The sequence below is a fragment of the Malurus melanocephalus genome, unplaced genomic scaffold, assembly GCF_030028575.1.
Source record: "Malurus melanocephalus ecotype Western Australia unplaced genomic scaffold, MMel_1.1 scaffold_1172, whole genome shotgun sequence".
Lineage (NCBI taxonomy): Eukaryota > Metazoa > Chordata > Aves > Passeriformes > Maluridae > Malurus > Malurus melanocephalus.
Genome location: NW_026624404.1, coordinates 17,845 through 29,848, shown reverse-complemented (window position 1 = coordinate 29,848; position 12,004 = coordinate 17,845). Strand labels below are relative to the sequence as shown.

At 51.6% G+C, this 12,004-nt stretch overlaps 1 protein-coding gene across 1 annotated transcript in view; it reads right to left on the bottom strand.

Moving 5' to 3' along the window:
- Positions 1-6,807, bottom strand: part of ME2 (malic enzyme 2) — a 42,783-nt gene extending 35,976 nt beyond the window's left edge. The window contains exon 1 of the mRNA XM_057387294.1: positions 6,683-6,807. The gene's annotated coding sequence lies outside the window, so the exon portion shown is untranslated. The remainder of the gene's footprint in view (positions 1-6,682) is intronic.
- Between the last annotated feature and the right edge of the window lie 5,197 nt (positions 6,808-12,004).

Genomic DNA, 12,004 nt, shown 5'->3' with positions numbered 1-12,004 from the left:
GAGGAGGACACAGAAGGCAGGGCTGGGAATGCCGAGAGCACAGGAGCGGAGGGAACACACGGGGATCCCGACGGGAGCTGTGGGCAGCCAGCACTGCCCGGGATTGCCTTACGCCACCACGGCAGGGAACAAGTGCCAGCAGCAGCTTTAGCCACCCATGGTGACCCGCGGAACTGGCACCGCCGCAAATGYCAGCCAGGACACAACGGCCTGGGCTGCACAGCCACAAGGTTCACACTGAGATTCCCCGAGAGCTTTCTAACAATGAAACCTCCTCRCCAGGACAATGCAAAGGACAGAAACTGTGGAAACTGGCTATCAGAGAGGATTAAAACCGTGCTACAACAAAATGTGCAATTAAAACAGCCGAAACTCTGAACTGTGGATCCCAGGCCTAGATTTTTACAATTCCAAACTTAAAGGAAGTTATTTTCATAGAGAATATATATCCTTTTCAGTAAAGGATACGTGTCCCTAAAAAAAAAACCAAATAACTGCTAGTACCACTCAATAGCTTCGTTCTAATCCTGTACAGGTGACAGCAACTACTGAACTCATTTTATTCAATTATTGACCACAACATCTTTGGAGAAGAAATTAACATATATTACATGCTTGTATAAGGCAGGATCAGCAGGGAATGCACAGTTTATCCTGTACAGTACTATCTCCCAGATTATTTCTCAGACACAGAGAGACAATAGTGACCACAGCAGTGTCCATGGCAGTGACCACAGCAGGACCTTAGGCAGGACCGTGGTGAGTGTGGTGACACATAAGCAGATAGGCCAGCAGGGAACCTGCAGGGACAGCAGGGAACCAGGAGCAATTCCATGGCAGGGAAGCCCTCTCTGTGGCAGCTGGCACCCCAGCATCCCCACGCCCAGATACACATCCACATCCAAGGCAGGCGAGGACAGCAGAGCAGGGCATGAGACATTTTTAAGGAATGAAATGACGCATGGCTTGGATTTTTAATTTCTTCCAGATGGGAGACAAAATCAAATTAAGGAACAAAACTTCATTATCTTAAATATGGCCTGAATACTTTACAAGACCTTTCCATAATCAAATTTGCACATAATCAGCTTTTAAGATGGCAGACTGGTCTTACCAGCTACAATCTCAGGATTTTCTTGAAAATCTTTCTAAGCATTAAAAAAATATGCAAACATTTAGTATTTTTCATCATCACTTATGCCCAGGCTTCTCTTCTATGCACCATGAAGCGTCGAGGGAAGCTGCTGTGAATCCAGAAGCATCCYTTTCTCTCATCCTTCACCTGTTTGTCTAGGCCTACAACTGACAGCAGTTCCAGTCAAAACCCTGTGTTTATTTGTCTTGGGATAAAGGCCATAAATTCACTGTGTGGCACCGGACAAGAGGCATGGAAGCCGTGCCAGCACCACAAACAAAAATTGGCTTTACCATGCTCATTCTTCCCCAAACCTGCTATGGGCGGACTGAGCACAACCAGTCTGCCAACACTCTGGGCAGCTGCAAATCAGGGTCGGACAAGGGAAATTAATTTTGTGCTGCAAAACACATTAATTTTGTGCTGCCTTCGGGAGCACCAAATTCAGTTTTAACTGGTTCTAGCTCTGACTGCTCGTTTGCCATCATTACACGGTTGCGGGTCCGTCTCCTGGGGCACAGGAGGCCAAAAAAGGTCTGTGATTCCAGAGTCACAGCAAACCTCATCCCACAGTCCCATCAGCCTGGTGCCAGCCAGCATCAATCTGTCACGAGCAAACACCTTAAACAAGGAATTAAAAAGTAGGACAAACACCAAACCTTGCCACAGTCTAATTAAATTAAATTACTTTGCTGCAATTAATGAGCATTTAAGAACCCAACAAGATTGTGGCMCAGATTCATCCTAACCTGATCAATTAACTATAATCGTCGAGGCAGAGGGGAAAAGACTTTCCAGAGGTGCAATACAAATCTTGCTTTCTTCTCTGACACTGAGAGAGGAGATTTGCTCTTCTCTGAGGTGTCACACCAGTACCTAAAATTATGCTCTTGATGGAACTGTCTCAGACTCATAAAGGGAGAGAATCAGGTTTCATTTTCCATTCAGTCCTCTGTTTACATCCAGGAGATGTGACCCCAGTTAATTTATATCCAGCATAAAACCTGACCAGTTACTCAGCCCCACGCTCTSCCTCCCCTGCTCTTCCAGTTGTCCCCCATTTCTGTTTCGTCTCCAATCCTGCACATCTCCACCTCCTTCTGGCACAGACATCTAAATGTGGTTCAGCAAGGATGTACCTACAAACCTGTCCTTCACACGACTCACCCTGACACCACAAACCAGGCAAACCTTCCTTCCCCTCGCCCTGTCCTGCTGCTCTGCAGGAGAGCCAGGAGCTCCACTGGTGTGGCCATGGCCCTCTGTGACCCACCCCAGCTCTGCTGGCCACTGGCCTTGTCCCCTGGACTCAGGGAGAGGGACAAAGGGACACAAAGCCTCTCGCTTTGTGGCTCACATTTTCTGAGGAGAACTCATCTGTGGCAAGCTGCAAGGACAGGTCAGGAAGAAAAGTTCCCAAAGCACCACCTGGTTTGCTGGAGGTAAAGGGCTGGATCATGCTGCTGTCTCGGGAGGTTTTTAAAGGGTTWATGATGGTTTTGTTGAGGAGGGGTCAGGCTTGACAGAGTGACAGAAATAATTTCAGCAGGAGAGGCTGACAGAGCATCCCAGAGTGRTTCAGGTGGGGAGAGACTTCAAATCCCTTCCAGTGCCACCCTTGCCATGGGCAAGGGACACCTTCCACTGTCCCAGGCTGCTCCCAGCCCCAATGTCCAGCCTGGCCTTGGACACTGCCAGGGATCCAGGGGCAGCCACAGCTGCTCTGGGCACCCTGTGCCAGGGCCTCCCCACCCTCCCAGCCAGCAATTCCTTCCCAATATCCCATCCATCCCTGCCCTCTGGCACTGCCAAGCCATTCCCTGTGTCCTGTCCCTGCAGCCCTTGTCCCCAGTCCCTGTGCAGCTCTCCTGGAGCCCCTTTAGGCCCCAAAAGGGGCTCTGAGCTCTCCCTGGAGCCTTCTCTTGTCCAGGTGAGCACCCCCAGCTCTCCCAGCCTGGCTCCAGAGCAGAGGGGCTCCAGCCCTGGCAGCATCTCYRTGGGGAGAGAATGTGAACTGAGGGACGAGCAGCACTCGCAGTGATGTGAAAACTCACACAGTTTGACTGAGGTTGTGCAGTGTCATGTGAGGAGGGATTAAGGAAGAAAGCAGCAGAAYTGAATGAGGAACAAACTCCTGCCCAAACATGTGTCAGCATAAAGAGGATCTCCCTTCAGCACTTGACAATGGTGGGACTAAACAGGACTGTGCTGCACCTCTACACTGAGTTCAGCACAGCTGTTAATTTTTGTCTTGCTGTGTCACAATTTGAGGGGATTAAATTCTTCAACACACCAGACAAGTCCCTGCTGTGCCTTATCAGGAGGCATCTGGCCAGGTCAAACTAATTACCAACATGCACAAGTGCCCTTATCTGGGAGCAAATGTTCTGCTGGTCCAATTATGGATTTGTGAAATGGCAAAAGCTACTCTTAAGGGAAGGGTTCATCACATTCCTAAAAGGCAGCACTGGTTTGGTCAGGGAGCTGGGAAGCTCAGTGTCAATTAGAGCAAGGCCAGCTTTAATTACTGCCCAGGCTGCCTGAACTGTGGCTCTCCCCTCGGTGCCAAYGGGTATCCGTCAGTGCACAGCAACTTGTGCTGGATGACTTTGCAGACTGAAGGGTGGGTAAACAGAAACGCATCTCAAATGCTTCTGAAACCCCATGTCAGTGATTAGTTCCAGCCTTTCTTCCATGTACAGAAATTGGCRCCTGTGTTGAGGAGGTTTTGTTGCATAACACAAGCTGAAATCATTAATTCAAGGCCACGGAGGTCTCGCAGAGTTTCCAATCCTTTAGGTCCCCATCAGTTTTAGGCCAACTGACATTCTCCCGTGCGTACCCACAGCAACCTGTCTGGTGAGCCTGCCCTACCCTGGGTCTGGTGTGGAGGCACCACTGCACTCGATTYTCCTTTTCTTCCATAACAAACACACAGGCCTGGCCCACCCAAGCATGACACAAACCAGGCACACACAGCCCGGCTTCATCACCTCAGCAATGATAAAGCAGTCTAAAATTATTACATTAGGCAGGCACCAGCCATAAGTGGGTCTCCCCGCGAGACTTCTACCTAAAGAAAGCAGCTTTCCCTGCACCCATAACCCTTCTGCAGGCCAAGCAGTCATCTCCATTCCAGAGCAGGGACATCCCAGGAGGAAGGAGCAGAAGGATGGGGAACGTGGTTCTGCACAGCAGCTCGGCACCTCAGGCTCCCTGAGCTGACCAGGTGCTACTGTTGAGGGAAGTTAGCAGGGAACACCGGCAAAACTATTTCAGGTTCCTTCCAGCAAAGTCCTGAGCCCCTACTTTAAAGGACATTTCTAAGGCACCTTGAGATCGGCAGATTAAAAGGAACAGTCATAGGCATAAGTCACTATTAAAGTGTTTGGCAGAGGCAGGCAGGTTATTTTGGAAGCAGGTCTTTAACATATTGAAATTACTTTTCTTCCCTTTTATTCTGCAGCAGCCAATAAAACAGGGAGAAAAGTAAGGTGGGGAGTACTTAAGCAGCGTAAGTAAGTTCACCACTTGAGGCTGGAGGCATTCAGTAAATAAAGCACACTYAGGTGAACTCAAATGAGAATAATTTCAGAACATCTTCCTAAAAAGAGTATTTGTGAATTACTGTAATTTACAGTATTAGAAAACTTCTTGCAGCACCAGCAGAAAGTAGGGCTGAATTTGATGTTGGAGCCTTGGTTTGTAACAGTTCTTACCAGGCAACATCAGAGAGCTGTATTTTTATACATTAATCAGCCTGACCCAAATATTCTGATTCCTAAGCATCAGAAAGTCCATTATCTTTTACTGTGGAGAYTGCAGCAGCAGTATTTTTGGCCCAGTGTGACAAGAAGATTTATTTTAATTTGTGTAACTGGCAAGGCTCCTGGTGGCAAAGGTAAGGGCACCTCTACATGCAGGACAAAGGCCGGACTCTGAAAACCCCTCAGAAAAACTGCAGAGAGGTTCTCACGCTTTATCCTGGAGAACTGGTGCACCTTTGTATTGGAGCTGTTCAGCTCAGAAATGTAGGTATTTTTTGGACACAAGTTGAGAGATGGACAAGGATGTTCTCAGCAACTGCTGCACTTACAAATGGGAGTTCTTCCGGGGAAAACASCTCAGCACTGAGCAAAGCTCAGAGAAATGGAGCTGCTTGCTCACTCAGTGCCAATCTGGTGAAGGATAAGCTGCCAATCACCAACAAACCTTGGTGTGCACTGGTGAGGGCKTAAAAGAGAAACACCCTGCTGGAATGACAGAAGAACCTGAGCAACTACCCATGCACCATGAGCCACCAGTGCTCCTTCTKCTGCAGAGAAGGTGCTGGCACCACTMGTGAAGATGAACATTCAATTAGTACTCACTCAACCACGGCACACTACCACGCACTTTGACAGCTTCTGTCTTAGTTTGCAGAAGAAAAAGCTCCAAATCTTGCCTGCACTCAAGCTGCTGACTCACAAGCCACTGCACAGGATTATCAGAACTTTCCTCCTGTGACTGTAGCACAGAGTTTCTTTTACAATACACACACAGGCTAAATTTCTACAGATGTTATCATGTCTAATAAGACATTAGACACTGCTGGTTGCACACACATGGACCACTTGCAGAGTTGCATATTCTGCCCAGCTCTTTCATTTGCCCACAGGTAAATACAGGTACATAGAAAACCTCCCTTTGATGTTCAGTACCTTTTGGARTTAAAAACACAAAGCCACCAAATAATCAACATTTGGTGGTTTTGATCTTGCTTGGCTGCAAGACTGTCCTTCTTCATCAACCAAATGTGCTGCAAGTTTGGCTGTTTCCTTTTTCTTTCTATTAATTATGAGGTTCTTGCCACGATACAACACCCTGGGTTGCTCAGACAATACCACCTATTCAGTATTTTTTTTGTGTTTCGGTGCAGCGAGGCCACGAGGAGCRTGGGGCCAGCGACGGCGGCGTGTCAGCCACGGCCACTTCTTTGAACAAGCAGCCAAGAGGCCAAACCCAAACACCAGCTCTAAAGTACCAGGCGGCGCTTCCTGCTCCAAGGCCGCGCCAGCTGCTCTGYTCCTTCCCAACTTTCACTCTCCAGGGCCACGGAAGTTCATGGCAGGTCGGGCCCGGCGCGGGGGGCCCGCGGCAGCAGCGGAGCCCGCTGGGTGGGCGCTCCCCGTGGCCTCGGCAGCTCCCGGCAGGCTGGCGGGGCGGCAGCTCCATTTGTCACCGTTCTGACAGGGGTAAACACGCACAGGCACAGCCGGGGCTGTTCCCCCCGGCTCCTCGCAGGCACCTCSGCACCTGCCGCAGGGCCCAGGGCTGCCCCCGCCGCAGGCCGGGCCGCGGGGCCTCGCACCGCCGTGCTGCTGCTTCGGCGCTACCCCCCGCGGGGCCGGACCGGGGACACGGAGCATCCCGGGCGGGCTCCATCCCCTCCCCGCGCCCGGGCGGCCTCCAGCCCCTCAGGTCGCCCCGTAGACTCGGGTTTACAAAGAGATAGAGGCCTGTGGTGCGCCGCCGCAGTCGTATAATTGTTACCAGAACGGGATCTACCTCCTCCTGAGGCTGCTGCCCGCTGAGCGACGCCGGCCGAGGACCTGTTCCTACTGAGCAAGAGCAGCGCCCGCCCGCCGGAGCTGCGTCCAACGCAGAACCCGCCACTGAATGGAGCGAACACGGAGGCGCCGGGGAGGGACACCCTGAGGGGCGGGCGTTGGCTTTGACTGATAACCCGCCCAGCCAATCGAAGGGAAGGAAACTGGCACGCGACGGGGGCGTGTGGCCAATGAGCGCTTTATCCCGCCCCAGCAGAGAGGAAGGCAGGACACGCGCGGCCGGGCGGTGCCTGCCGTATGTTAATGAACCCTGGCGAGACAGCGAATCAGCGTGGAGGGGCGGGGCCAGGAGGGAGCGAGGGGCGGGGCGAGGTGAAGGGATAGGGAATGGGGGAATGTGAGGGGATGGGGAATGGGAATGTGAGGGGATAAGGAATGGGGGAATGGGGAGTGTGAGGGGATGGGGAATGGGGGATGTGAGGGGATGGGGAATGGGGAATGTGAGGGGGTGAGGGATGTGAGGGGAGGGGGAATGTGAGGGATGGGGAATGGGGAATGTGAGGGGATGGGGAATGTAGGAATGGAGAATGTGAGGGGATGGGGAATGGGGACTGTGAGGGGTTGGGGGATGTGAGGGAATGGAGAATGGGGGATGGGGCTATGAGTGGATGGGGATGGGGCTATAAGGGGATGAGGTCTGAGGGGATGGGGCTGTCAGGGGATGGGGCTGTCAGGGGATGGGGTGTGAGGGAATGGGGATGGAGCTGTCAGGTGATGGGCTGTGAGCAGTCAGGGTTCATGACGGGTTTGGGTCCATTGTGGGCTGGGGCTGTGAGTGCCATGTGGTGCTACGATGGTGTGTGGCTCCTGAGGCCATTGCACTGGGGAGGAGGCCGAGGGGCAAAGGCAGAGCAGGAGCAAGGCAGCCAAGAGCAGTGCGGGGAAAGCACATGGGGTCACTCCACACAGAACTTCCTGAAGCAAAGGAAAGCTGGTCCCTGTGTCGAGGGTCACCGTGCTGGGTGGAACAGGGCGCTCCCCGTGTCCAGCGTCACCGTGCTGGGTGGAACAGGACTCCCCAAAACATGCAGAGCCATGGCGTGGAGTTAACCCTGCCCTCCCTGCTGCCACACAGGGCCTGGAGGGCCGGAGCACCCCTGGGCTCCAACACAAGGCCTGGCACAGGCAGGCCGCTAACACTCCAGGTCAGCACTAAAACTGCAGAAGGAAAGAGCCAAACCGTCGGCTTTCACAGCAGCACTAGATTTGGTCCTAACCTTGGCCTCACCTCAGTGTAAATGAAACGCTTCCCCAGCGCAGCCCTTGCAGTGTCTGGAGAGGGAAAGCATGAGGGAGTGAACCATGACAGCCCAGCCCACCCCAGGCTGCATCCGTCTCCTCTGCAGCCCAAACTTCGATGTTTACCAATGCTGCAGGTTTTTGTTCACCACAGAGTGRCTGGAATGGTTTGGGTTRGAAAGGACCTTAAAACTCATCCATGGGCACGGACACCTTCCKCTGTCCMARCCCCATCCAACCTGGCCTTGCTGCTCTGGGCACCCTGTGCCAGGGCCTCCCCACCCTCCCAATATTCCATCTTACCCTGCCTGCTGTCAGTTGAAAACCTGAAATTTTTGTTTTAGCAGAAACTTTTATTAGGTAAGAATTTGAATTCTCTGCCGGCGCTGAAGAGCATTTAAATAGTTCAATGTACKAAGGAGCACCCTGCAGTTAAAAGCAGAGTCACTATAGTAACAGTATCAAGTATGTAAACCTCTTAATCAAACCCTCCTCGCCTAATTATGATTTTGAGGCCTGTCATGGAGAGCACGTTCAGCTGYTTCCCCCCCACCCCATCAGCATGACTGTGGCAGCTTTGAAACGCTTCTGAATAATGCTGCTGTGCACCTATAAACAAAGGAGATTGCGAAAATAACCTGCAAGGTCATGACTTTAAGCCGGGCTAAAAATAGCCCAAATTGAAGGCATTTAAAAACGCCTGACTTGGTACGCGGATCGCATAAATCACTCCTTCTGTAAACCTGTGTCGCTTCAGACTGGCGCGGGGATCTCGCCCGGCATCACCTAATGAACAGCTGAGGCCTGGCTGACACATGCTGTGCAACACTTTGTTGTGAAAGAATGGCTGTCTTGAAAGCTGCGCTGTAATTAGTCACAGCAGAGAAAAACCTGCACCCCAGGGAACGCAATCTGGCAGGGCTGCGGGGCCTCAAACACCCGGCAGAGGGTTTGGGAGGGAGGGAGAGCTGTCGTTCGCAGGCAGCACCCGGAGCTTTTGAGCTGGTCTGTACTGCCCCCAGCCCCACAGTATGAACCGTATTTATTCTGACACCCAGGCTCCAGACTTCTCCAAGACACAGCTCGCTGTGAAGGGGAGGCCTGGTCTGTGCTTGTGCCTTTCACAGCTCCAGCTTACCCGGGGAGCAGCAGGATCATGGAATCATGGAACCACTGGGGTTGGAAAAGCCCTCAGACTGTGGAGTCCCCCCATGACCCAGCACTGCCCAGGCCACCATTGACCTGTGCCACATCCACACGGCTCCAGGGATGGGGACCACACCCCTGTCCTGGGCAGCTGTGCCAGGGTTGGATCAGCCCTTTCCATGAAGGAATTTTCCCCAGTGTCCCCCCTGTCCCTCCCCAGCCCATCCTGAGGCCGTTCCCTCTCCTCCTGTCCCTGTTCCCTGGAGCAGAGCCCGACCCCCCCRGYTGYCCCCTCCTGTCAGGGAGWTGTGCAGAGCCACAAGGTCCCCCCGGAGCCTCCTTTGCTCCAGGCTGAGCCCCTTTCCCAGCTCCCTCAGCCGCTCCTGGGGCTCCAGACCCTTCCCCAGCTCCGTTCCCTGCCCTGGACACGCTCCAGCCCCTCAATGTCTCTCTTGTGAATCTGTGTGCCACTGCCTGTGCCACAGAACAAGYGCAGCAGTTGTTTCTCCTTCCTCCCCAGGACTTCTATCACCATATTTGGTGCTCGGCTCAGAAGAGTTTCTTCTGGCACACAAGATGTTGTTGCTCTGCTGTTGCCAAGAGAACAATCGCTAGCCCTTGGAGCTGCTCGGTTTCCTGAAGCCAGCCAGCATGGATCTGTTCTCCTCTTGGCTGTGCTGAAGCAGCCTCCAGGAGTGTCACAGCTCGCCCACTACAGGGTGAGAATTCATTCAGAAACTTTTAATGCAGCAGATGACTGTTCCATGATCACTCCGTATTTCCTGCRTGCACAGGCCATTGCATTTTACCAGGGCTCCTTTCCAGAGGGAGCCAGCGCCTTGTAAATTAAAATGTATCTCCCAGAAACCATCGCTGTCTGAAGGCAGTYTCTGTAAATCACATCAAGGTGGTTTCTTAAATCCCTTCCACCCTCCTAAAACTGTGTTCTATATCTCTTTGGAGTTTTCCTAGGCTTGTGATCATTTTCTGCTTGTTTTTCCTCTCTTTATGAAAGAGAAATTCCTGCTCCATTTTTTCTCGTGATAAACCACACTGGTTGTAACCACTTACGCCTGATAAAGTAAACAGAAGGCTTTTGTTTCCCATCCTTGAGATAGTTTTGACTCTGCTTTCTGTAACATTTTCAGTTTTTCAAGTATCTTATTTAGTATAATGCCACTGGTACTGGACCCTGTGTTCTTGTTCGTTGTATCACTGATCCTTGATGCAAATAAATAAATAAAAATAATCTCTGTTCTGCTTGCCTAGATCTGCCCTTTCACTCCTTCCATAGTGCTGCACGGTCACTCCCATAAATACACTGATAAAGTAGCTCTGTGTATACAGCTGATACAGAACAAATAAGCAGTTATATTGTTTTTCATCTAACTCCCGTCTCAGAAGTTCGTGCAGCACAGACTAGCAGAACCAGCCATGCCTCAGATGGCAGTTTCTGTGGTTTGATAAAGACCAGCCTCTTCATCTTGTGCACTTTTTTCCTGTTAAAAAGCAGTGTTGATTGTTAACACTGATAATCAGACTCACCCTGGCACACCGAGATGACCCGGCTGACTCCTCACATTTACATGAGACCCCAGTGGGAATCAGGCAGTAAAGATGATGGTTACCCTGAGGCAAGGCTTGTGAAGAAAAAGGATACCTTCTATAACACCAATTTCACTAAAAGCTGTTACTTCTCTCCACAAGCTTTGCCCCTTTTACCTCTTTGGAGCGGCAACATTGCTAAATAGTTTACACTGTTTCCATGATTTTGATTCAGTTTCTGACTAGTAATTTTATGCTATGTTTTAAAGCAATTCTCCTTAAAATTTCTCATTTAGCCTCTTTGGACTCCAGTTTGGAGACCTGTTTGACCTCAGGTCATGGGTTGGCTCCGCTCTGCTGAACTCCTGGACAGCCAGGGACATGGTGAGAAAACCTGAGGTGGGCTAGCTAAGYGATATTCAGCCTATTCAGATATTCAGATAGAAGGAAGAAGCTTTTTATGATGAGGGTGGTAAATTTAAAGAGGTGAATGATAATGAGGGTGGTAAATTTTATAGTGAGGTTGGCGCAGGTTGGCCCAGAAAGGTGACAGGTGTCCCACCCCTGGAAATGTTCAAGGGCATCCTGGTCTAGTGGAGACCACAGGCACCTCACAGAGGGGATTTCATGGGGGGAGCCCACAGCCTTTTTACTGCTTTGATCCCCTAATAAACCTGCTTTTCTTCTGGGAATCACCCCCTCCCCCTCATTCCTCTGACTGCATCTGCTGCACAAAACTAGATATATTTATTTATGGGGGCTGAGGCCAACGCTCTCAGCTCTGGTGCAGTCACACAGTTTTCCTACACCATCCTCATAACCGGGAGCTTTCTTCCAGAAACCATCCCCCAGCAACCCAGCCCTGCCCTCCGAATCATCTGCCTGGATACGGCGTTTGCTTTATTTCTTATGGAAATCCGGGAGCAGGCTGAGCCCCTGCTGTCGCGATGGGAGGACAGAAGGACATTCGGGGGCGATTATCCACACCCCGGGTGGGTGTTACCGCATCAGCGCAAACCACAGCAACCACATGTGTGTCTTTGGGGCTGCACTGGGATCGCGGAGAGCTCGGACAGCGGGGCAGGACTGCCCTCTTCTGACCACTCGGGAGGGGAGACACCGAGGCTGCCACGCCTTTGTTGGGCCAGAGCGGGACATAAAGCGCCAAAGCCGCTCCATTCAGTGCGGGTTTACAAGGGTTGGAGTGCCGCTGACTTCAGTTAAGCTCAGTTGAGGAAGAGGAGTCACTCTGGCACTCGGGGCAGGTGGTACGCCATCGGTAGCGTCTGGCCACACTGCGTTTGTGTTTAAGATCCTGAAATCAGCATAC